Source organism: Aethalodelphis obliquidens, unplaced genomic scaffold (assembly GCF_003676395.1).
Source record: "Aethalodelphis obliquidens isolate GAN/ISIS:26980383/991018 unplaced genomic scaffold, ASM367639v1 scaffold5, whole genome shotgun sequence".
Lineage (NCBI taxonomy): Eukaryota > Metazoa > Chordata > Mammalia > Artiodactyla > Delphinidae > Aethalodelphis > Aethalodelphis obliquidens.
In genome coordinates, this window is record NW_020837949.1 from 47044825 (window position 1) to 47071339 (window position 26515).

The window sequence follows — 26515 nt, forward strand, 5'->3', positions numbered from 1 at the left end:
CCCTAAAACACACCACCGGACATGGTCCTGCCCACCAGAACACAGGCACCAGTCCCCACTAACAGGATGCCTACACAACACACTGAAGCAACCTTACTCACTGGGGGCAGACACCAAAAACAACGGGAACTACAAATCTGCAGCCTGTGAAAAGGAGACCCCAAACACAGTAAGTTAAGCAAAATGAGAAGATAGAGAAATACACAGAAGATGAAGGAGTAAGGTAAAAACCCACCAGAACAAACAAGTGAAGAGGAAATAATCAGTCTACCTGAAAAAGAATTCAGAGTAATGAGAGGAAAGATGATCCAAAATCTTGGAAATAGAAAGGAGAAAATACAAGAAATGTTTAACAAGGACCTAGAAGAACTAAAGAGCAAACAATGAGGAACAACACAATAAATGAAATTTAAAAACTTCTAGAAGGAATCAATAGCAGAATAACTGAGGCAGAAGAATGGATAAGTGACCTGGAAGATAAAATAGTGGAAATAACTGCCTCAGAAAAGAATAAAGAAAAAAGAATGAAAAGAACTGAGGACAGTCTCAGAGACCTCTGAGACAACATTAAATGCACCAACATTTGAATTATAGGGGTCCCAGAAGAAGAAGAGAAAAAGAAAGGGACTGAGAAAACATTTGAAGAGATTATAGTTGAAAACTTCTCTAATATGGGAAAGGAAATAGTCAAGTCCAGGAAGCACAGAGAGTGCCATACAGGATAAATCCAAGGAGAAACATGCCAAGACACATAGTAATGAAACTGTCAAAAATTAAATACAAAGAAAAAATATTACAAGCAGCAAGGGAAAAGCAACAAATAACATACAAGGGAATCCCCATGAGGTTAACAGCTTATTAACTGTTATTTTTCAGCAGAAGCTCTGCAAGCCAGAAGGGAGTGGCAGGACATACTTAAAGGGATGAAAGGGAAAAACCTACAACCATGATTACTCTACCCAGCAAGGGTCTCATTCAGATTCGATGGAGAAATTAAAACCTTTACAAAGAAGCAAAAGCGAAGAGAATTCAGCCCACCAAACCAGCTCTACAACAAATGTTAAAGGAACTTCTCTAGGCAGAAAACAAAAGAGAAGGAAAAGACAATAACAAACCCAAAATAATTAAGAAAATGGTAATAGGAACATACAGATCAATAATTACCTTAAATGTAAATGGATTAAATGCTCCAACCAAAAGACATAGACTGGCTGAATGGATACAAAAACAAGACCCATATATATGCTGTGTACAAGAGACCCACTTCAGACCTAGGGATACATACAGACTGAAAGTGAGGGGATGGAAGAAGATATTCCATGCAAATGGAAATCAAAAGAAAGCTGGAGTAGCAATTCTCATATCAGACAAAATAGACTTTAAAATAAAGACTATTACAAGAGACAAAGAAGGACACTACATAATGATCAAGGGATCAATCCAAGAAGATATAACAATTGTAAATATTTATGCACCCAACATAGGAGCACCTCAATACAGAAGGCAAATGCTAACAGCCATAAAAAGGGAAATCGACAGTAACACAATAATAGTGGGGGACTTTAACACCCTACTTTCACCAATGGACATACCAACCAAAATGAAAATAAGTAAGGAAACACAAGCTTTAAATGATACATTAAACAAGATGGACTTAATTGATATTTATAGGGCATTCCATACAAAAACAACAGAATACACTTTCTTCTCAAGTGCTCATGGAACATTCTCCAGGATAGATCATATCTTGGGTCACAAATCAAGCCTTGGTAAATTTAAGAAAATTGAAATTGTATCAAGTATCTTTTCCAACCACAATGCTATAAGACTAGATACCAATTACAGGGAAAAAACTGTAAAAAATACAAACACATGGAGGCTAAACAATACACTACTAAATAACCAAGAGATCACTGATGAATCAAAGAGGAAATAAAAAAATACCAGAAACAAATGGTAATGAAAATACGACAACCCAAAACCTATGGAATGCAGCAAAAGCAGTTCTAAGAGGGAAGTTTATACCAATACAATCCTACCTCAAGAAACAAGAAACATCTCAAACAAACAACCTAAACTTATACCTAAAGCAATTAGAGAAAGAAGAACAAAAAACCTCCAAAGTTATCAGAAGGAAAGAAATCATAAAGATCAGATCAGAAATAAATGAAAAAGAAATGAGGGAAATGATAGCAAAGATCAATGAAACTAAAAGCTGGTTCTTTGAGAAGATAAAATTTATAAACCATTAGCCAGACTCATCAAGAAAAAAAGGGAGAGGACTCAAATCTACAGAATTAGAAATGAAAAAGGAGAAGTAACAAGTGACCCTACAGAAATACAAAGGATCATGAGAGATTACTACAAGCAACTATATGCCAATAAAATGGACAACATGGAAGAAATGGGCAAATTCTTAGAAAAGCACAACCTTCCGAGACTGAACCAGGAAGAAATAGAAAATATAAACAGACCGATCACAAGCACTGAAATTGAAACTGTGATTAAAAATCTTCCAACAAACAAAGAGCCCAGGACCAGATGGCTTCACAGGTGAATTCTATCAGACATTTAAAGAAGAGCTAACACCTATCCTTCTCAAACTCTTCCAAAATATAGCAGAGGGAGGAACAGTCCCAAACTCATTCTACAAGGCCACCATCACCCTGATACCAAAACCAGACAAAGATGTCACAAAGAAAGAAAACTACAGGCCAGTATCACTGATGAACATAGATGCAAAAATCCTCAACAAAATACTAGCAAACAGAATCCAGTAGCACATTAAAAGGATCATACACCATGATCAAGTGGGGTTTATCCCAGGAATGCAAGGATTCTTCAATATATGCAAATCAATCAATGTGATATACCATATTAACAAATTGAAGGAGAAAAAAACATATGATCATCTCAATAGATGCAGAAAAAGCTTTTGACAAGATTCAACACCCATTTATGATAGAAACTCTCCAGAAAGTAGGCATAGAGGGAACTTACCTCAACATAATAAAGGCTATATATGACAAACCCACAGCCAACATCATTCTCAATGGTGAAAAACTGAACCCATTTCCACTAAGATCAGGAACAAGACAGGGTTGCCCACTCTCACCACTATTATTAAACACACTTTTGGAAGTTTTAGCCCAGCAATTAGGAAAAAGAAATAAAGGAATCCAAATCGGAAAAGAAGAAGTAAAACTGTCACTGTTTGCAGATGACATGATACTATACCTAGAGAATCCTAAAGATGCCATCAAAAAACTACTAGAGCTAATCAATGAATTTGGTAATGTAGCAGGATACAAAATTAATGCACAGAAATCTCTTGCATTCCTATACACTAATGATGAAAAATCTGAAAGAGAAATTAAGGAAACACTCCCATTTACCACTGCAACAAAAAGAATAAATACCTAGGAATAAGCCTACCTAAGGAGACAAAAGACCTGTATGCAGAAAATTATAAGACACTGATAAAAGAAATTAAAGAGATAAAAAAAGATGGAGAGATATACCATGTTCTTGGATGGAAGAATCAACACTGTGAAAATGACTGTACTACCCAAAGCAATCTACAGATTCAATGCAATCCCTATCAAATTACCAAAGGCATTTTTCACAGAACTAGAGCAAAAAATTTCACAATTTGTATGGAAACACAAAAGACCCCAAATAGCCAAAACAATCTTGAGAAAGAAAAACGGAGTTGGAGGAATCAGGCTCCCTGACTTCAGACTATACTACAAAGCTATAGTAATCAAGAGAGTATGGTACTGGCACAAAAACAGAAATATAGATCAGTGGAACAGGGTAGAAAGCCCAGAGATAAACCCACGCACATATGGTCACCTTATCTTTGATAAAGGAGGCAAGAATATACAATGGAGAAAAGACAGCCTCTTCAATAAGTGGTGCTGGGAAAACTGGACAGCTACATGTAAAATGATGAAAGTAGAACACTCCCTAACACCATACACAAAAATAAACTCAAAATGGATTAAAGACCTAAATATAAGGCCAGACACTATAAAACTCTTAGAGGAAAAGATAGGCAGAACACTCTATGACATAAATCACAGAAAGATCCTTCTTAATCCACCTCCTAGAGAAATGGAACTAAAAGCAAAAATAAACAAATGGGACCTAATGAAACTTAAAAGCTTTTGCACAGCAAAGGAAACTGTAAACCATAAAATGAAAAGACAACACTCAGAATGGGAGAAAATATTTGCAAACGAAGCAACTGACAAAGGATTAATCTCCAAAATATACAAGCAGCTCATGCAGCTCAATATCAAAAAAACAACCCAATCCAAAAATGGGCAGAAGACCTAAATAGACATTTCTCCAAAGAAGATATACAGATTGCCAACAAACACGTGAAAGGATGCTCAACATCACTAATCATTAGAGAAATGCAAATCAAAACTACAATGAGGTATCACCTTACACCAGTCAGAATGGCCATCATCAAAAAGTGTACAAACAGGGGCTTCCCTGGTGGCGCAGTGGTTGAGAGTCCACCTGCCAATGCAGGAGACATGGGTTCGTGCCCCGGTCTGGGAAGATCCCACATGCCACGGAGCGGCTGGGCCCGTGAGCCATGGCTGCTGAGCCTGCGCGTCCGGGGCCTGTGCTCTGCAACGGGAGAGGCCACAGCAGTAAGAGGTCCATGTACGGCCAAAAAAAGTCTACAAACAATAAATGCTGGAGAGGGTGTGGAGAAAAGGGAACACTCTTGCACCGCTGGTGGGAATGTAAATTGATACAGCCACTATGGAGAACAGTATGGAGGTTCCTTAAAAAATGTAAAAACAGAACTACCATACAACCCAGCAATCCCACTACTGGGCATAAACCCTGAGTAAACCATCATTTAAAAAGAGTCATGTACCACAATGTTCACTGCAGCTCTATTTACAATAGGCAGGACATGGAAGAAACCTAAGTATCCATCGACAGATGAATGGATGAAGAAGATGTGGCACATATATACAATGGAATATTACTGAGCCATAAAAAGAAATGAAATTGAGTTATTTGTATTGAGGTGGATGGACTTAGAGTCTGTCATACAGAGTGAAGTAAGTCAGAAAGAGAAAAACAAATACCATATGCTAACACATATATAGGGAATCTTAAAAAAAAAAAAAAGGTTGTGAAGAACCTAAGGGCAAGACAGGAATAAATACGCAGATGTAGAGAATGGACCTGAAGACACAGGGAGGGGGAAGGGTAAGCCGGGACAAAGTAAGAGAGGGGCATGGACTTATATACACTACCAAACGTAAAATAGATAGCTAGTGGGAAGCAGCCGCATAGCACAGGGAGATCAGCTCAGTGCTTTGTGACCATCTAGAGGGGTGGGATAGGGAGGGTGGGAGGGAACGAGACGCAAGAGGGATGAGATATGGGGATATATGTATATGTACAGCTGATTCACTTTGTTATAAAGCAGAAACTAACACACCATTGTAAAGCAATTATACTCCAATAAAGATGTTAAAAAAAAAAATCAGTTGGCAATCAACTTGGTCGCAGTTTCTTCAAAATTGTTTTTTCTTGTACATAGACAATTATCATCATATCCTGAGGGGCACAATGTACTAAGTACTGTATAATGCAGTTACCCCTTGGAAATGTATCTTCTGCAGAGATGATATTCTAGTTGGCAAGCTTACATTGGCTTCATAAAATATTTACTAGGGGACTCAAAGTTCTCTCCTGATTTGCATTCTTATCTGATTGATGATGGTGGCGTGTAATCACTGCGAAATGGAAGAGTTGTATTTAAATGATGATGGAAGCAACCATGTGCCAGCCCTGTACAATATTAATGATTCTCAGCTGGTCAGACTAAACTATTGATAAGTACCAATTCAATTCGTCAAAATCTTTAGTCAAATGTAAACAGCCTCCACTTGTTAAAAAAAGGGGGGGCAGTTTGACAGACTATATGTTAATATCCGATAATCACTGAATACATTTCCTGTGTCCTGATGCAGTAACCACTGAGCCCACTTGCCTCCTCTTTCATGAGCAACATGTACCACACAGAAGCTACTGACCTGCACCAGGATCATCCTGAAAAAGTTAAGCTTCCTGAATCCCTGGGGAAGATTAGATGCTTCATATTGTGTTTATTACTAAACAGAAAAGTGAACAGATACTCCTCATCTCCAATTTTTAGAAATGATTTCAGTGTTTTGTTTTGTTTTGTTTTGTTTTGTGGTACGCGGGCCTCTCACTGTTGTGTCCTCTCCCATTGCGGAGCACAGGCTCCGGAGGCGCAGGCTCAGCGGCCATGGCTCACGGGCCCAGACGCTCCGTGGCATGTGGGATCTTCCTGGACCGGGGCACGAACCCGTGTCCCCTGCATCGGCAGGCGGACTCTCAACCACTGCGCCACCAGGGAAGCCCCGATTTCACTGTTTTTATAAAAATGCTCATTATAAAAAATTTAAGCAACTCTTAAAAGTACAATGAAGTCAGCAACCAATGAACCAAATGCATTGTTTGTTTGGTGGGTGAACAGTATTCCAGACAGCTCTCTCTGTGCATATGTAGAGACGGAAGAACAAGTAGAATAATTTTATAACAATGGGATAGCACGTGGTTTAAGAAAACTCTTATTTGAATAGAACATAAACAAAAGAAGTGAACATTGGATGAATTGCTGGACTTCAGATACACATTTCTTTACTCCAAGAAAAGTTTCTAAGTGACATCCCCAAACTTAAAAGTGAAGAAAATTATGAAAAAATATATTGAGATCATTATTTTTTAATTGACATAGCAGATACTATTGATGGATTTTCTAGACTATTCTTTATAATTTCATTATTATAAAAATATACAGCTGCATAGTAAAAAAAAAAAAACAAAAAAAAACTACTACAAGAATATGTGGTGGGGCTTCCCTGGTGGCGCAGTGGTTGAGGGTCCGCCTGCCGATGCAGGGGACGCGGGTTCGTGCCCCGGTCCGGGAAGATCCCACGTGCCGTGGAGCGGCTGGGCCCGTGAGCTATGGCCGCTGGGCCCGCACGTCCGGAGCCTGTGCTCCACAACGGGAGAGTCCACAGCGGTGAGAGGGCCACGTACCGCAAAAAAAGAAACAAACAAAAAAGAATATGTGGTGAGAAAGTAAAAACTACCTGCCTACCTTCTTCCTTCTAAGCCCCATTCCTCAGATATAACCAGCAAGTATCCGCAGACATATCCTTAACGTTTATCAGAATACGTTTGTGCAAGCCCTTTTTATGATATATCGTTTCGTATCTTGCTTTTTTTTCACTTCAACAATACACATCTTTGACACCTTGCCATATCAGTAAAAATAGCTAATAATAACTGCTGGCATCAACTGAGCACTCACGATGTGCCACTCCTCGTTCTGTGTTTTACAAGTATTAACTCACCTAATCCTCAGAACAACCCTGCAAGGCACAAAGAGAGACTAAGCCACGTGCCCAAGCTCTCGCCGCTGGAGAGGGGTGGAGGTGAGTTACCTCCACAGCCTGTTCTCTACGCCAGCAGAGAAGGGGCTGAAAGGCTTGCCATGCACACTTTGCCAAAACAGGAATAAACTGTGTTATACCACCTCCCCATCATTAAAAGGAAAGGCAGAAAGAAGAGCAGGACCCAGAAAAAAATGACAAGATGCCATTGCTGCACAGTCCAGCACACAAGTGGAGACCCAGATACACTCGTTCCAAAACTTGGCAGAGGCAAGGGTGCGTGGTGAGAATTTCCAGGCAGCTCAACTGCAGCAAAGGACCATCCAGAGCTTAGCACGATCACCTCTCGTTACATTTATGAAGAATGGGTCCTTATATTTCCCCCCCAAACACAGATCTGATAAGGTCCAGGTATCTGTTCTCCCTAGCCCTACTTCCTAACCTTCAGATATATTACCGTTCTAGGTCTTTCCAATGTTCAGAGGATGAAGGTCAAGCCCTTAATATAGTATATGCATAGGCACTGAGGAGTGTGGCCTGGCCTTCCCACCAACGCTTTGCATTTGATCATCTTCTTGCCTGGGATGATCTTTCCTTTTCCTCAGACATTCTAGAACTCTCAGCCGCAGGATCCTCCTTAGTAAACTTCTCCCTGGTCTCCTGGTCTAAATCAATTCCTGTTGTTACATGGACCCAGTAGAACCATATTCCTCTTTTTAAAATTCAGTTTGTAGTTAACGATTTTTAGTATGATCATTCAGTTAATACCCACCAACCATCCCAGATTATAAGCTTCATGACAGCAGGAACCATGTTGGATTTTGCTCAGTACTAAATTCAAAGCTTTAGCACGGAGCCTGGCACATATTGGGCACTGAATTCATATTTCTGGAATGAATGAAGAAATGAAAGTTTCTGAGGTTTAGGATGCGAATGTAGCATTTTCATCTTGGATCACTGCAGGTGGCATTCATATGAAAGGACAATTTTATCAGACAACCAACATTAGCAGAATGACTTCAGGAGTCATACAGGCAGGTAGGTGGATTATAAAATTACTGTCAAAAGAGATCCCCGCTCCACACCCTGCCTGCCCTCTAAAAATGATAACGGAAGGGACTTCTCTGGTGGTCCAGTGGTAAAGAATCTGCCTTACAATGCAGGGGATGCAGGTTCGATCCCTAGCCGGCGAACTAGTATCCCACGTGTGGCAGGGCAACTAAGCCCGCATGCCACAACTACTGAGCTTGCGTGCCTCAACTAGAGCCCGCAAGCTGCAAACTGCAGAGCCCACGTGCTCTGGAGCCTGAGCGCCACGACTAGAGAAGAGAAAACCCGCACGCCACAACTAGAAAGAAGCCCACGCACCGCAACGAGGAGCCCACATGCCGCAACAAAAGGCATGCCTCAACGAAGATCCCACGTGCTGCAACTAAGACACCACGCAGCCAAAAATAAATAAATTTTAAAAATCTAAAAAAAAATGATAACAGAAAAAAAGAAAATACAAATAAACAAAAGGAATGCGCATTAACTTCATCTTGATACATTTTCCCTGAAAGAGTAGCATGGAAAATTGAAAAGCTGTTTAGCAGTGGGTCACTATGTTATCCCTTCAATGCTACAAACAACTTTTCCACCTTCAATTAGGAGCAAATGGAGCCTGACAAATAAATACTATGCACCAGATCTTCATCTCTCAAATAATTAGCTTGCACTGTTAAGGGAAATTACTTGATTGCCTCAAGTCTATTCTTGCAGGTTTCATGCCAAGGCAATAATACTAATAAGCCTTATAACATTCCATTTAACTGTTCGTTCAACAAATATTTATTGGGCACTAATGTTAGGCACATTATTATTTGCCCACTACCCGAAGGAAATGGGAGACACATAAAACCAAAGCCTTTTTGAAGTACTGGAAAGAAAACACACACACCCGAGTGTGGAAATGAAGACTTTTAAGCACCCCTTAGAGAATCTCAGGCCTGTGGGTTGAGTCCACCCCCAAAGCACCAGCCTACCTCATCTTTGAAAGGAAGGCGGTGAAGACAAATGATTATTGAGCTGCTGTGCATATGCCCCATTTAATATTCTCCATGTCATTTCTAAACAGTTTGGGGCACTTCTAAAAGTCCTAAAGGGACCGCTGCTTCCCTGTATCCCAGTGCCAACAAGAGTCATCGCCCTATGAATCATTGAAACATACCAAATAAAGATATTTGTACCCCACTCTCTTAGGGATGATAAATGACGAGCAAATGAGTCCAAGCTGTATGTTGCAGAATGATTTTTCTTTTTGAAGCCGAACTGTGTCTTATTTTAAATAACATTCTACCCAATGCCAAGAAAAGGCAAGGGAGAGAGAGGGAAATTAATGAGCAAATAAACATATTTTTCAGCTACAAAAACCAGGGCTGTTACTGAGGTGCGACTGCAAGAAAGAAAAAATGATTCTGTTTACTTTCTCTCATCCTCTACCACATCCATTTATTTGAGAGAGCAAATCAGGAGAGACGGCGTGAAGCCTGACACAGCTGGTTTCAGTCAATAGGGGTCATTTTCATTCGGTCTGTGTATTTTATCAGCTCCTTGTTCACTGTTCCCAATGGGAGGATGGGCCTGCTGCCCAGGATCTGAGTTCTGGTAAGAAACCAGCTATCTACCTCATCCCATACCATGCATGACCGCTGCCATGGTGGCCCCGTCCCAGCACCTCTTTACTCTCCAGCTTAGCACAGTTTTGCATCACAGCATGTCCTGTGAGGCCCAGGTACACGCAAACGTCATTACCTCCACGTGGGTGCACGCATGTGGCCTGCGTGAGCACACTCGCACGACACACCCACCCACACCCACCCCAGGCAATTTATCTCCCATTAACAACTCACTCTTGCCCATTAGAAACATTTGTGGAACTGTAAAAACATTTCTTCTCCATTTTCAGCTCGGCCGATTGCTTATGCTTTACAGACTCTGAAAGCCAAACCGAATTAAACAAATATTTGAAATTCAGTTGGATGGGGGGTAGGCATGGTTGAAGCATTCTTTCTAGAAAGGTTTTAATTAAAAACGGCTCTTGGGTTTTGTTCCAGAAAAGAACGTGATAACATCAAAATGTAGTGTTGCTGTTTGACCACAAGTGAGAGACTATCTATATGAAAATAAGATAAAATCCATCTTCGTATTTCCTTTTGAACATGAAACAATCGCCATCAGTGGCCACCCCAATGTACTTCTGTAAATGTAATTTCCTCTTTCTTTCTCCTTCCCAACATAGTTGATCAGCGGAGGTGGTAACACAGGCTCCTGAATGGTCCACATGGTCAATGGTGTGACACCTCCAGAAGCCTTCACTGGAGGAGTGCTTGCAATATTGATGATTACTGACTTGCTCTAGGAATCAAGGATTTCTGAAATTAAGTCTCTGAATTCACGAAAAATAACTGATATTTATCCATGGAATTTTATGACACTATGTCCCCAGTTGGATCCCAAAATGCTTCCCAAAGTTGGAGAGAGGTAGGGATGAGAGAGTGCCACGGGATAGTTACACAAACTATGCACTTCACTTAGCCAAGGCAGAAATAGCTTTAATGCCCAGATTCACATCTTGGCTTCAGGATGTCTGTTGAGAATGATCATATAACTCTGATAGCAGAGTGGATCTTAAAATCCACATTTATTTCAGAATCATTGTTGAGAAAATTAATTAAAATCACACCCAGCTCAATCACTTGGAATAAAGTATGCTCCTTTCAAAACTTGTATAATGTAACTCAGCTCTGATGGTTTCACAGTTTAAGTATTCTTCTGCTTTAGATTTTGGTTTGGTAGTAAAATTTCAAAAAAGGCTACCAGGTTGGCAGAAGAGATTACCAGGGAAAGGGGAGGATCCTATAGGGTCTGGGAGGAAAACTATTCATACTCTTTGTTATGTTGTCATTAAAAAGTATTAACTCTGAAGATATTAGAAATGATGTAATTATTAAAAAACACAAAGGAATTGTATTATACATCAATACTCTAGTCCACTGGAAAATGATGCAAGGAAATCTCACAAATAAGGATGGTACCTCAGAAAAGTGGAACTTCGGCAATTCTAAAGTAAGCAAGGAAAAGAATTCAGTGTTTGATTTCACGCTCTCATTGTCCATTTGCGGGTATAACTTCTAAAGTGAGGTAAAGCAGACCTAAGCGCTAGGTGACATGTTAAACTTCGGTGGTTAAAATGCCAAACAAACCCCAGAGACAAATCTTAAGCAATTTCCCTGCCACCCTTTTTATATTAATGTCTAAATCGTATAGTAATTACTGTTCTGCAAGAGTGAGCCTTCAATTTATTCTTAAGTGAAGAAATTAATGAACACACATTTATAGAATTGTTCTATTTCAGATACTGCTTCCCTGCATCTCTTTGACTCAGGGGCTGTCATTTATAATTCAGCAGGCTGGTGAGCATTTTAAGAGGCTGTGCATTTTTTTTTTTTTTTTTTTTTTCGGTACGCGGGCCTCTCACTGTTGTGGCCTCTCCCATTGCGGAGCACAGGCTCCGGACGCGCAGGCTCAGCGGCCATGGCTCACGGGCCCAGCCGCCCCGCGGCATGCGGGATCCTCCCGGACTGGGGCACGAACCCGTGCACCCTGCATCGGCAGGCGGACTCCCAACCACTGCGCCACCAGGGAAGCCCTGCACAACGTTTTGAATGTACCAAATGCCACTGAAAGGTACAATTTATAATGGCTAATTTTATGTTATATGAATTTTGTCAACTAAAAATTATTTTAAAAATAAAGCACTTAAGCAAAATAAGAATCTCTTATCTTTTAATAGGGCTAATAGAAACTCTCGACTTCATCTGAGAATGATTGACATTCACTATGATGTCACCTTAAGTGAAACACTGTATTGTGAACAATAAAAGCCAAAAAGATACCTTGCCCTAGAATGGATAAGGTCCAAGCCAGGTTTTCGGTATGTCTCAGGGAATTTGACTCCTCTGCCACACACTGGCACCCTCTTTTTTCTACAATTCTATCATCTCCCAGCTGGCTTAGAACTAAAGAGAAAATGCACAAGCCACATCCATCAACCGTGCATGATACAAAGCTAGTAGAGAGTGTTAGATACACTGGACGATGAACCAGTATCCAAAAAGATCTTGGCAGACGAGCATCAAGGAATCCAATATGAGAAACTTAACGGGGATCAGTGTAACATCTTACGCTTGGTTAACAAAAACAAACCCCCCAAAACACCAGTACTGTACACTGGAAGCTCAGGGGAGACGTAGCTTGGCGGTTACATATGTAACAGAGGATGCAGGGATTTCGTATGACTTTGTAGAGCACCCCTATGTGACGCACATGTCAAAACAACTAATGTGGGGCTTCCCCGGTGGCGCAGTGGTTGGGAGTCCACCTGCCGATGCAGGGGATGCGGGTTCAAGCCCTGGTCCGGGAGGATCCCACATGCCACGGAGCAACTGGGCCCGTGCGCCACAACTACTGAGCCTGCGCTCTAGAGCCCGTGAGCCACAACTACTGAAGCCTGCACGCCTAGAGCCCATGCTCCGCAACGGGAGAGGCCACTGCAATGAGAAGCCCTCACACCGCAACAAAGAGTAGCCCCCACTTGCCGCAACTAGAGAAATGCAGCAATGAAGACCCAACGCAGCCAAAAATAATAAATAAATAAAATAAATATAATTTAAAAAAAAACCAACTAATGTGACTTTTCAGTTGCATCAACAAAACTAGATTAGAGAACTTAATGCAAGAGGGTGAGAGTCCTGCTCACCTCTGCACAGGCCAGGATGCGTGCCATACAAGCCCGTGTCCCCATATCCCTGCCCCCCACAAAATCTCACGTCATGCCTAATAGACGCTGGATTTTCTCTAGGGGAGTATCCCAATTCTCAGTTGATGTTCCATACATGCTGCTACCATTTTCCCTCTCTAAGGACACTGTGATGAATATCCTTGTATTTGCACAGCTTAGCACATTTGCCTTGTTATTTTTAAAATGTGTTCATTATTTAAAAAAAAACAAACTGATGACTTGATCCATCCAGTTGGGTTCAGTTTCTGGGCAGAGGTGATGATGATGGTGAATGGTAGCAGTAGTGCATGCTTGTGTGTGTGTGTGTATGTGTGTGTTGTGTGTAGGGAATGGGAGCTGGGTGTCTGTTAAGGGGGATGTAAAAGGAAAAGATGGGGGTGGTGCAACTGTTAAGTATCGGCTTTAGTTAATGAGCCTTTTCTTGGATTTTATTTTCCTATTCTGTCAATATCCCCATACCCAGGTGAGATACTGCCATCTTACAGTTTTAGGGTTCCCTGCTCCTTTCAGATTACTGAGCTCCTTAAGCACTACGGAATGACCTTGGGTACTAACTTGGCCCTAGCAGGTATTACATGCTCCTGGCTGGTTTCCCTGGCAATTTTAAAGGTGCTGAATACACAGTGGCCTTAGAATAAATATTTGATGATTGCCTTCCTGCCTGCCTGCTGCCTGCAAGTCTCCAGGAGTGGTGCCTAGCCATGGAATGTCTTTAAAACGTTGGCCTACAATTTTCTCCACAGAAAGAATGCCTCCTGGTGGTGGTTGCAGGGAGAATAATGCCCTTTGTCTTGCTAGTGAACACTACACACACCCCAAAACCCAGCACCTGCAAGCCTGGGTAATTTTAGGTAAGGGCTTATTTCTAGCTTTCATAGAAGAAAGTTCTATTGGAAAAAAAGTCATCCTTTGTTATTTCATTTTGGACGAGCTTTTAATCAGAAACACAGGCAGTAACATATGTTAGAAAAAGACATATGAAACATAGAACTTTGCATTTATAACTCACTATGGAAAATCCATGTTAATGCAACACTAAGTTTGGGGTTTTAATTGCACAGAAGTCATGAAATTCAGATTCAAGTTCCCACAGCAAACTTGATACCATATGTGCATCCCAGGGCCCTTCCTGAGTGGGGTGACCTCATTACTGGGCAAAAACGTGATGCAATGAATAGTGATGGATAGGATTTCTCCTCACTGCTACACTTCCCATCATCCCAAGAAAGATGGACAGCGGGCAACATTAACTACACCAATTGCTCCCCTTTTAATGCACAGCAGTCCTTGGGTGTGTGCTTGATGACCATCATGAAGAGCCACTGCACGGCAGTGTCGGAGGCGGGAGGTCCACAACTTGGCAGTGCGCTGCTCGGGTGGAGCAGCCAGGCACCCCATCACCAGTCCTCCATCAGATCCTTACCCACACCCTTCCTAGAGCAGCTGTGTTCAGTGGGCACTGCCCTCCCACCCCCACTCCATCCCCAGAGGACACCTCTCAGTAACTCAGATGCTCAAACTTCTGCATCTGAATGTCTGACTAAAAGGACCTTCCCGGACACACCTCTGCCTGGTGTTGGCAAGGCTTCTCCAAGACGGCTGTTCCATATTGTCATGTTCTAGCTTTATTCCACTTGCTGGGGAATGGCAAGATGTGTGCCATTCCTTGTGGAGACATGTGTTGTCTGGCCAAGGGGGCCTCAAGGTTATTATAGGTAAAAAGTCTCCATGTGTTTCTCTTAAACTATGGGTAGATTGTATGGAAGTATAAGTTGTCCTGCCCCTTGGTATCGATATCCACACCTCACTAACATGTGGCGTATGACCAGTTCTGTTTTTCTTCTTGGTAAAATGGTATGGTACATTCTGTTCTCCCACTCTCCTTTGCCTCTGATCTGATCCCTGCTTGAGTTCCCCCAAGCATGTCAACAAAGATATGGGAGAAGACTGGGGATGGGGGTGGGGAAGAGAAAGAGTGTGTAATAAACTCTGATCATTAAGTGCTGCTTAAGTTTTTTGGGGGTGCTTTGTAAGTGTTCGTGGTCCAAAGCCACTGGACCAATAGCCAAATCAACTTGCTCTGATGGCTCTACGATCCTCCTAAAAAAGAGTTCCCGGTCTGCCTGTCAGTGGTCTGGACTGTATGGTGCTGAACTCAGCAGCTCTCAGACAACACAGACAGCACATCCACCAATAGCCCCTGGGCTCTGAGCACATGGAGAATCAGTAATGCCATTTGTCAATGGCCTGTTCTCACTGAGTAGGAAGGACCAGGAGAAACCTGGGAGAGACTTGGGATGAAGGAGCACCATCATTAATAAAAGCTTCTATCACAGCACAATCTTTGGGTTTTCAGGCAAAACACAGCAGCAAGAATAAAGCTGTGCATGGGGAAACTAAAACAGAACACAAAAGATGGGGTGTTTTTTGGTTGATGTTTACATTTAAGGCAAAAAAAATATTTTTTTATAATGCATATCTACATTTAAGGCATTTCCAAGAGAAGCCATTTATAATTTATGAAGAGTCTGGTTGTTTGTGTGTTTATAAAAAGTTATGCTTAAGGAGAACTTTTGAATTAGGCCCAAGAAGATGATAGTCCAGAGCATTTCCAGCCAAAAAATGAGGAACAACTTTTTTTTCTGAGCTGATGTGTATCCAAATCATGTTGATTCTCACACGCATTTTAAAAATTCCATTAATATCTAGCTGTTGAAGAATAAGTTTTCTGTACTATTTTCTGATTGCAGAGCTTTTCTTGTTTCAGGAGGTATGACTAGCAGAATACATGAACTATTTGGCACATTTTTAAGAGTGAAATTACAGTCTTTTGCTAAGCTATCTTTTTACCTCTTCATTTCTATTGTCTCCATGGTGTACAATTCAATAAACCAGAGACCTAACTCTACTGTTTCACTGCCTACAACCTAAGTAATGGGGGTGGTGGAGTGGGGAATGTGGAACCACCTCTTTAAATCATATTGTCACAACTGAGTACCGTTCTAAAAACGCCAAACAGAAAGCTTTCTGTTTGATTTATTCATTGAAAATGGCCTAAGAATTTATCTTCTAACAAGCTTAAGATATCATTTTCATGAACTGTCTTCTCTTCCAGCTTAAGCAATTTCTTTTCTGACTCCAAATTTCTCCTAAGCAACTACTCACCAGGGACTGACAATAATGTAGTAGCTTGTCCTAAATCAGTGCCTTCCTTCTAGAGCGAGCAAAGTTCTTTGCAGATATTAAACCTTCGAAGTAGGTGATGAAGATCATCCCCCATGATCTGAAGATGTAGGAAATTCCTCTGAAGAAATAAATGTTAAGTCACCTGCTCGAGAGCCAGTGTAGACAAGGGATTTGAACCTGACGTTGTTCTTTGTGGTGCAGCCTGACAGTTTGCCTAGTTAGAAGAAGATGGTAGATAATATAAAAAGCATGTGGAAAAGGCAAAAAGGAAGAAAGAGGCAAAAGGCCAGAGGGAAGGGAAAAAGATATAGAGGAGGAAAGGAAGTCAGCTCAACTGGAGGTGGAAAACATGCTCTATCTACCCAAGGGCTCTGATATTTGTATTTATTCGTATACAATGATAAGGCAGAATCATTGTAAAAGAGAAGTGGATACAAGATTGAGTCAAAGGACTCCAAACTCAGACAAGCTCAATTCCCTTTTTTAGAGAATTTTCCACTCCACCCTAGTTTACAGATAAATTAATCACCCAAGGGTGTTTATCAAGTGATTTCTTCCTTTCACCAAATGCCAGTTATAGAGAGTCTGGATTTGGTGTGGCAGCTAAGGAAAGAACTGTATCTTGTGGGGTTGTTTTTTATATGAATAACATTATATATAGACATCTCCCCACTTCTGTAAGGTTTTCAAAGCATGCGTGGTTAACCGGAGGCTAACAAAATGGTTAACCCAACGTGTCACTGCTAAGCCCAGTGGAAATAGTGATGGCAGCTCTAGCAATGGGGAGTTGTTCTTCCGTTTCTGCGACACATTCCACCCAGCAGCCAGCCTGACTTTCAGGATGGCATAATGCTTTGAAGAGCATATTGGAGGCTGCAGACTTCACGTGGGGGAAGCCCAGCTGATCAGGGGAAGGGCCATCTGCATTTACAGACTACTGCTTCTGCAAGAGTGGACTTAATTCTGCACACTCTTCATGTGTGCAGAGAGATAAGCCCTCCAAAAGGACTCTCGTCAGTCCACTGCCCTTTGCTTAGTTTTGATCTCAGGTAAAATTCGACCTGAGGGCATCTACCCGCCCTCGCCCGGACTCCATGGTTCCTACGCGTGAAGACAGACTGCCTATATAAGGCATGAGCAGGCGTGGGAGCGCCTCTTTCCCTTCGGCGCACCACTAAAGATCATGGTGTCACCGTGGGACGCCACCCCGCTCGCTGTTACCGGTATTGTAAGAACAAGCCGTACCCAAAATCTCGCTTCTGCCGAGGTGTCCCTGATGCTAAGATCCGCATCTTTGACCTGGGGCGGAAGAGGTCAAAGGTGGATGAGTTCCCACTCTGTGGCCACATGGTGTGTCGGATGGGTATGAGCAGCGCTCCTCTGAAGCCCTGGAGGCTCCCTGTATTTGTGCCAACAAATACGTGGTGAAAAGCTGTGGCAAGGATGGTTTTCACATCCGAGTGCAGCTCCACCTCTTCCACTGTCATCCGCATCGACAAGATTTTGTCCTGTGCTGGAGCTGATAGGCCGCGGTGCCTTTGGAAAGCCCCAGAGCACAGTGGCTAGGGTCCACATTGGCCAAGTCATAATGTCCATCCGCACCAAGCTACAGAACAAGGAGCATGTGACTGAGGCCCTCCACAGGGCCAAGTTCAAGTTCTCTGGCCGCCAGAAGATCCACATATCCAAGAAGTGGGGATTTACTAAGTTTAACTCCGACGAATTTGAAAACATGGTGGCAGAAAAGCGGCTTATCCCGGATGGCTATGGGGCCAAATACATCCCTAATCGTGGCCCTCTGGACAAACACTGGGCCCTGCACTAATGAAAGCCCTGTTGCTGTCCCCTCCTTACTCATGCCCACCAATAAATCCTACTTTCTTTATAAAAAAAAAAAAAAAAAAAAAAAAGAATCTTTGCTGGAAGTAGGAGGGATATGTACTAAAAACTCAATTTTTAAACAAACAAAGAAGTAAATATGATACTCTTTTGCAACCAACCCCAACTATTTTCCCAGGGGAGAGGGTGGGGAATCTTTAAATCAGATTCCAACAAGAAAAAATACATCTAAGTTACTCAATCTGGCTACACAGTATTGCCTCCCTTGGTGTTCTTGGAAGACGGGAAATATAGACAGGGAAAATGAATGTAAAGAAGCATGTACTCATTCTTCTAAGTCTTTCTTTTATCATCCCAGGTTTAAAATTTTTAAACTAGTCTCCATTTTTCACTTAAAGATAGAGTGTGTATCACAGGATAAAAATCAGGGACTCTAGGAGTGTGTATTCAAGATTCATGCTGAGCACACTGGTACTTAGTACTATATTAATCTACCTTCTGAAATAACAGTTACACTTCTTTCTGAATCCTAATTTTGCACGCTTTTCACGTGCAGAGATGGTAAGCCCTCCGAAAGCACTCTCTCCTGCTCTTTGCTTAGTTTTGATCTCAGATAAAATTCAGATCTCGGTAACCTCAGTTGTCAATTAAGTATATTATCAAAAGGACACCACAGAAGAGAATTTCTCACCTAGGGCTAATTAGGTAATGGTTCCCCAAAGCACTTGCCATTCAAATTTTAAAACAGACACCCACAGTGAAGTGTGGAGATGGGGCTGGAAGATCACCAGCCTGGTTGATTTCCTTCTAAATGACAATAATTACCCAGGTAAGAGGCAAAGCTTCTCCTATTAAGTCAATTTTGCTCATTTCAGAACTTAATGGTTACAAAATAATATCAGCCAAAATCTACACATCTCATGAACCTGATGATTCGTGAATTTAGATTTAATATTGTCCTGAATTTGAAGGTTGGTTCAAAGAATACCTATAAAACACCAACCATGAAAACCAACTCAATACAGTACTCATGTCTCTGGTGAGAGATACAGGTGGATTCTGTGAGAAAAGAAAGTTGTCAGGACAACTGAGTGAGACATTTCAAATGCAATTTAAGGTCATACTCTTGAAGTGCATTAGGAAAAACAGTGAGGCCACCATTTTAGGGAGATTAACATGTCAGATGCACATATGAGACTTCCACATCCCACGCCACTAAAATATATGCCAATTTAGGAATACAGAAGACTTAAAGTAACTGAATCTTTCACTCTTACATGCTCTTGGGGAGCATGGGTGACGTACATATAGCTTGGGCTCTGATGCACTGTGGTTGGTCATTAAATGTTCCATGACTTTTTTTTTTTTTTTTTAAATCAGAAGAGAGTTTTAACCTGGCTCCATTTCAGCTAGGGTAATGACAGCCTCCCTCCCAAAGATTCTTCCCTTCCAACTGGCCAACACTTGCTTCATTTTCTCCTGTAGAATAAAGATCACCCAGAATGACTGGCTGTGCATGGCAGCTCCTCCTTCTGTGCTCCCCTGGTGTTTTGGGGGAAGTTGTTCATTCTTTCAACATACATTTAATGAGCATTTATTCTGTGCACAGTAAGATATATTATACAAAGACAATTCTGCCCATTTCCAAAAAGATTGAAATCTAGTAGATTCCATTATTCTGAGGTCCTGGGACATTGTAAATTAAATGGTTATTTCTAGTGCTATTTCCGATCAAGGTTAGATTGTTCTAACCTGAACCTAATAGATACTGCTGGTGTTCTGGGGCTAACTAGCATTTTCAGATTGCAGCATATCAAATATATGTAGTTAAACCTGACCTAAACTGGGGACTTTTAGTCACGACTCAATCCAGTGGTTCTCAGCCGAGGGTGATTTTGCCCCCTGGGGGACACTTGGCAATATCTGGAGACATTTTTGATTGTCACAACTTGGAGGGGAGGTGCTACTGGCATCTAATGGGTACAGCCTAGAGATACTGCTGAACATTTAATAACGCATGGGACAGTCCCTCACAACAAGAATTCTCTAGCCAAAATGTCAATAATTCCAAGATCGAGAAACCCTGCCTTAATCTGACTGCCAGGTTAACTAAACCAGGAGTCAATGCCATTTACCAACCAGTTATTTATTTTATTACTTTGAAGGAGACTTCACAAGACCGTTGTGATGTGGGTATTAAAATGGGCTGGTATCAAAATCCAACTTAATAACAAAATATCTTCCGTGTGACATTTCCTCTCTGTCCTTAATGGAATTCATCAACTCACTCTGTCTCACAAATGGCAGTGATCATAAACGACACCGAGAACTATTTTCTATAACCATAGGCTCTAATAACTGGAAGAGTTTGGGGGCCCACCTGGAGCAAAACACAGATTACATTTTATTTATATTTCAAGGTATCTTTCACAGATTAAAAAAAAGGAGGCTCAGCAAGATTAAAAGGCTATCGTGGTCCCATGACAAGTTCAAGGTTGAAGGTGAATTAGATCCCATGCCTCCTGACTGCCAGTCTAAGCTTCCTCTGCTATCCTGGAGACTAATCTGGAACTCAGCTGCATCTTGAAGTTAAATAAGAAACAGAGATGACATCTGAAAATGCTAACAGCCCATGTGCTGTGTATTTTCCGTGGCACTGAGGCAATGTGTTCTGAGGCTGGGCTACTTCTTGTCAGGAGCCACAGTGACAGTGTCAGCCACTGTGCTTGGGGGGAAGCTAGGAGTAGAGTTTGTTAAACTGGCAGGCATCTGCATCTCCTCAGCTGGAGGCGGGTGCTCCTGGTAGGATCTGCCAAACTAGGAGGCAAGGGCAGATCCCAAGACCTATCGGGGAGTGTCAGTAAGGGCCTAACCGTACTCTCCTTTCCCAGTGGCAGCTGGGGCACTTCTCCCAGTTTTCTCCCTCTGGCTGCTAAAATGGTTATTGCATTGTATTCTGTTATCTTGCAAATAATTCCAACCCCGTAAAGATCTTTAAAGGGAAGTATGTAAAGTTTCAGCCCTGACATTCTCTTCTCTGTAACTTCTTAGGTTTGCACATGGAATTGGGCCTGTGTAGTGGGAGAAGAGGTATATACCCTATTTGTCTGCAGAAAACTAATCATTGTGGGCTCTGAATTCAACAGTGAATTTAATACTCCTACTTTCAAATAATTAACCAAAATCCAGAGATTACAGTAAACATTCTCATAAACCTTTTTAGTAGATAGAGTCCACCTTTATTTAGTCAATAAGGGTGGGAGGAGGACTTCCCTCCCACCTACACCCTACCTTCCATCTATAAAGAATTTTAAGAGGGGAGCCTGGAAATATGGAAATCTGCATAACTTCCCCTTACTTCTTTTCTCCTCTCAGATCTTCTGTAAAATAAAAACAGAGTATGTCATAGAAAAATGGAAGCTTGAATTTTCTGTCTCATGTTTTCTCTGAAAGCGTTGGGGACAAGGCATGTAAAATCCTTCACGAAGCATGTCACGAAGCTTCATGCAAATTGGCTGTCTCCTCCTTCAGCCTTTTGACATGACCACTAATATCCTTCTGGGAACTATCACCATCTCTCTCTCTCTCAACACCATCGGAATCTGCCTCATGACCAAGGAAATGGAACAAAACATGGGGTCAGTCAGTGTATGTGGGTGTGTGTGTCTGTGTGCACGTGTGTATAGGATGAAGAAGGGGGAAAGGGGAGGGGGAAGGTACAATGGCACATGACCAGGTCCCAGAAATAATGCATAAGTCTGCCCAGAGATTTTCCTATGGCCCTTTAAACAGGATCCTTGTTGGAATTTTTGGATTCTGTCCCATGGAGTTCAAGTGCATTCTTCAGGGCAGCCAGTTACTGTTCCAGGACAGAGGTGTGAATGTCCTGGAGTTTCCCAAGCACAATACTTCACATTGTCGGTTCAGAATTACTTTAATTCTCCTTTCCACCATCCCAACCCCATTAAGAAGCTGTTGGATCTGCAGAGAAGCTTAGCACAGCCAGGGATGAAAATACCAATGAAAGCAGGAAAAAGACCTGTAGTAAACATTCTAGTATAAGAATATAATCAAGTTTTTGCCCATTTTTTGCCTGATAATAATCAAGGTCTGACTTTAGCAATTCCATGAAGTTTACCCAAAAAGTTTTGTTTTCCTGAAGGATGAAAAAAAAAAAAAAAAAAGCCATCACTTTATCCTGGCTTCACACAGCCCCATTTAAGGGTAGTGGATTAAGGTTTTGCTCTATATAGACAATAAAGCACATATCCTCTGGGAAAAGTTCCTTGGAGGTATAAGTGTTTGGAAGCCCATGAATCAAACAGATCAAGAACCCCTGCATTCACCCAGTCTACATCTGTTGCCAGTTCCCGATCGTTCCCTGCGGATGACTTGTATATTATTACACAAGGCAACATCCTAAAATGAAAGCACCTCTAAGAGAATTACGGTGTTAAAGTGAATATACAATCCAGATGCTTCCCAACTCGGGTGAACCCCAGGAGGTCTCCACTCCCGACAAAATGAGACGACACAGAAAAGCCTAATGACGGCTCCACATGGATTTAGCCCGAAGGGGACTGTTTATTTTTTTGACTTTGAGAAACTGCACTGGGGAATCAGCCAAAAAATGAATACGGAAAAGTCCCCTTCAATTGTACAGAATCTGTTATCCTGAAGACCAGCTTCTGAACGTCAATACCTTTAACAGGAGTGACTTGAAATCAGGTCTTAGGGTAGAAAAGAGTGGAAGGAGATACCGAAGAAAACTAAGGTGCAAGAATGGGTGAAAAGTGGTTGCCACTTATAATCCCGAAGACTCTGGCGAGCCCTTCGCACTCATTCCAGAAAGTCCCCAAAGCTGTTTGGCATTAGAGGTGGGCAAGAAAAAGCAGACATCACAATACTTTGCTTGTGAACCACATCCACTCCCCTCCCTTAACGAGAATCTTGTGGGCGCAAACCACAGGCTCATAACCGAACCCTCCCTGCCAGGGCAGCAGACAAATCTCGCTTTCCCACAGGCTGGCTCGGCATTTTTGCCTCCCCCCACAATGCCTGGGCTTAAGGATCCATCATCAAGGGCAGCCAAATACGTTTCTCCACCCATAGCGACTCGGTCCTGGACCTCAGCCAAAGTGAGAACACCAGGGCGCGGGGAAAATCCTATAGCTGAGCGAACAGAGCAGGAAAACTGGGAGCAGCGAGAAAGGGTTGAAGTGGCTAATTTTTCCACTCCCCTCCTGCTGTGGTTAAAGCAGTGACAGACAATTTATCACACATTTTGATTGCACGCCAGCTGGCTGTTTAAAAAAAAAAAAGGAAGAGTTGTTTATTAATTCAATTAGCTGGCTTATTTATCAGGGCTGGGTTAGCAGGGGCGGAGAGAAGGCCAAAGGATGCCCGTGTCAAGCTGTCTTTTGCAGGCCCTGCAGGCCCTGAAGGCAAGTGGAGACACACATTCTTACCCCTGCAAGACTTGGAGTGTCGCACTAGCTGTGTTTACCCTGAATGCTTCATGCGCGACAAGAAAACCCATCAATTGTAATGAAATATGAGGGTGGGAAGATGCTCAGAACAGGACAAAGTCATCTGAGTGATGACAGTCATTAGTGTTTATCACCCACTCAGGGGCCATGTTCAGAGATAATATGGCGTCCTTCCCGTACTCGTTTGGGTGGTTGCTTTTGTTGTTTTCTCATTCCTTGGTGGATATTTATACCTAAGGCTGCCAGTGTATCGGCAGTTTGTCCAGACGAGCACTGCCCAGGATCAGAGGAATCATTCATTCAGGAAGTGGCTTATTAAAGAAAACCCAAGCAAGGTTTATTAACTGCTGCTTTGTGCCAAGCTCTGTTTGTGGTGCTTACACTAGAGTTACTGGTTATATTGGATCCTCATGTGGTGGATAAGATTTATGCCCATTTAACCATGAGCCAGCTAAGGCAGAGATTTTAATTGATTCACCGGAGGTTTCCCTCAAGGCTCTCAAACCAGGTGTCCCTAAATGCCCCCCTCATTTCATCGCAGCTGTCCACACTCTTGACCCTGTTCCTGGCCAGTCTAAGCCAAATGTCTACTTGGTGACCCAGAGGGTACATTTTCTGCTGATCCTGTTGGTGGCAAGTAGAAAAGGAGGAGGAAAAAGGAAGAGATGTCTACAATTTTCTTGTTTTATTTCAAAATAACCTAATCATGACAAATGGTTATATGGTATACATTTGATTTTGTTTTTATTCAGAATATAATGATTTCCCTCATTAGCCTTACAAATAAAGTGTTTTATAAACTTGAAGGAAGATGACTTCGGGACCAATATATAAGTCTACCAATTTTCACATGTAATTGGGAACAAGTGATATTTTGGATAAAAAATAGGGGAGAAGAACCATAATATAAGAATGTGATAAATAATTCTGGTTCATCAGCCAGTTAATGAAGCAGTAAATGTGACATGAAGATGGTGCCAATGACAAGACCAAGTCAGCCTTTAGGAGGGACACTGCATATTAAGGGGAAATGTGATCTGTGAGCTTATATATCAGGGCTGGGCTTAAGCATGAGATGACGGAGACACCTAAGGATTCCCCTGAGGGTTAGTATTCTGGAGATCTATTATGCTAGCTTCTCTGTCTCATGCTAATACTTAGACCCCTTCATTGTTCATATCAATCACTAATTTCATGGGGGCAAGGGTTTTCCCCTAACTTCTGGAAATGTCAAATCATCCTTATCGTTTCTTTTTTTTCTCCCTCCCTTTCTTCCTTCCTTCCTTCTCTCATGCAAGAAGTGCCAAGTAAAACAAAACCTCAGGTGCACAGGTGGATGTGTGTGCAAGACCTCACAGCAATGTCACTGTCACTCCGGTGTCTCCTCTGCTCCATACAGCCTGTGGAAGAGCCTATGGTGTCCCCCTCCCCTCACCACTGGCTAACTCAGTCTCTGGCTCATTGAACCTTATTTCTCCCTCGACAACTTGCTCACTTCTAAAATGCCCATCATTAAAAAGTCTACAAATAAAAAGCGCTGGAGAGGGTGTGGAGAAAAGGGAACCCTCCTGCACTGTTGGTGGGAATGTAAGTTTGTGCAGCCACTGTGGAAGACAGTATGGAGGTTCCTCAGAAAACTAAAAATAGTTACCATATGAACCAGCAATCCCAGTCCTGGGCATATATCCAGACAAAACTGTAATTCAAAAAAACACATGCACCCCTACATTCATAGCAGCACTATTCATGATAGCCAAGACATGGAAACAACCTGAATGTCCATCAACAGATGAATGGATAAAGAAGATGTGGTGCATACACACAATGGAATACTACTCAGCCATAAAAAAGAATGAAATAATGCCATTTGCAGCAACGTGGATGCAACCAGAGATTATCATACTAAGGGAAGTAAGTCAGAAAGAGAAAGACAAATGCCATATGATATCATTTGTATGTGGAATTTAAAATATGACACAAATGAACCTATCTATGAAACAGAAACAAAATCAGGGACATAGAGAATAGACTGGCGGTTGCCAAGGGGGAGAGGGGTGGAAGAGGGTAGGAGTGGGAGTTTGGGATTAGCAGATGCAAACTGGTATGTATAGAATGGATAAACAACAAGGTCCTACTGTATAGCACAGGGAACTATATTCAATATCCTGTGATAAACCATAAGGGAAAACAATATGAAAAAAGAAATGTATATATATATGTATAACTGAGTCACTTTGCTGTCCCGAAGAAATTAACACAACATTGTAATTCAACTATACTTCAGTAAAAAGTAAATTAAATAAACAAATAAATATTCCAAGGTTTTTGACTAAAACATACAGTTTTTAAATCAATAAAAACAAACCTAAACAATAAAATAAAATAAAATAAAATGCCCCAAGAAATGCCAAATCCTTAATGTGAAGTCTTCTTGATATTTTCAACACTTACCTTCCAATCCTCCCTTCCCCAAAATGTCTACTGAGTTGGATAAAATCAAGTGGAATTAAATCCCATCTTCCTATTAACATCTTTTGCCTCCTCAGTTGTTACTGGTTGAGAGATTCTGCTTTCAAAAATGGGAAGTTTATGTGACGAGGCACCAGGGTTTCTTTCATTTCTTCTTTTCATTTTAACTTAAAAAAATTAATTTTAAAACTGATATATTTTTAAGCATCAAGGTCCTACTGTGTAGC

The 26515-nt window shown here is 41.7% G+C and overlaps 1 protein-coding gene and 1 pseudogene across 4 annotated transcripts in view; one reads left to right on the forward strand and one right to left on the reverse strand.

Moving 5' to 3' along the window:
• The window catches only part of CREB5 (cAMP responsive element binding protein 5), a 416133-nt gene that overhangs the window by 25103 nt on the left and 364515 nt on the right, over positions 1–26515 (reverse strand). The gene's annotated exons all lie outside the window — the stretch shown is intronic.
• On the forward strand, positions 11505–18387 carry LOC113618506 (60S ribosomal protein L10-like; annotated as a pseudogene).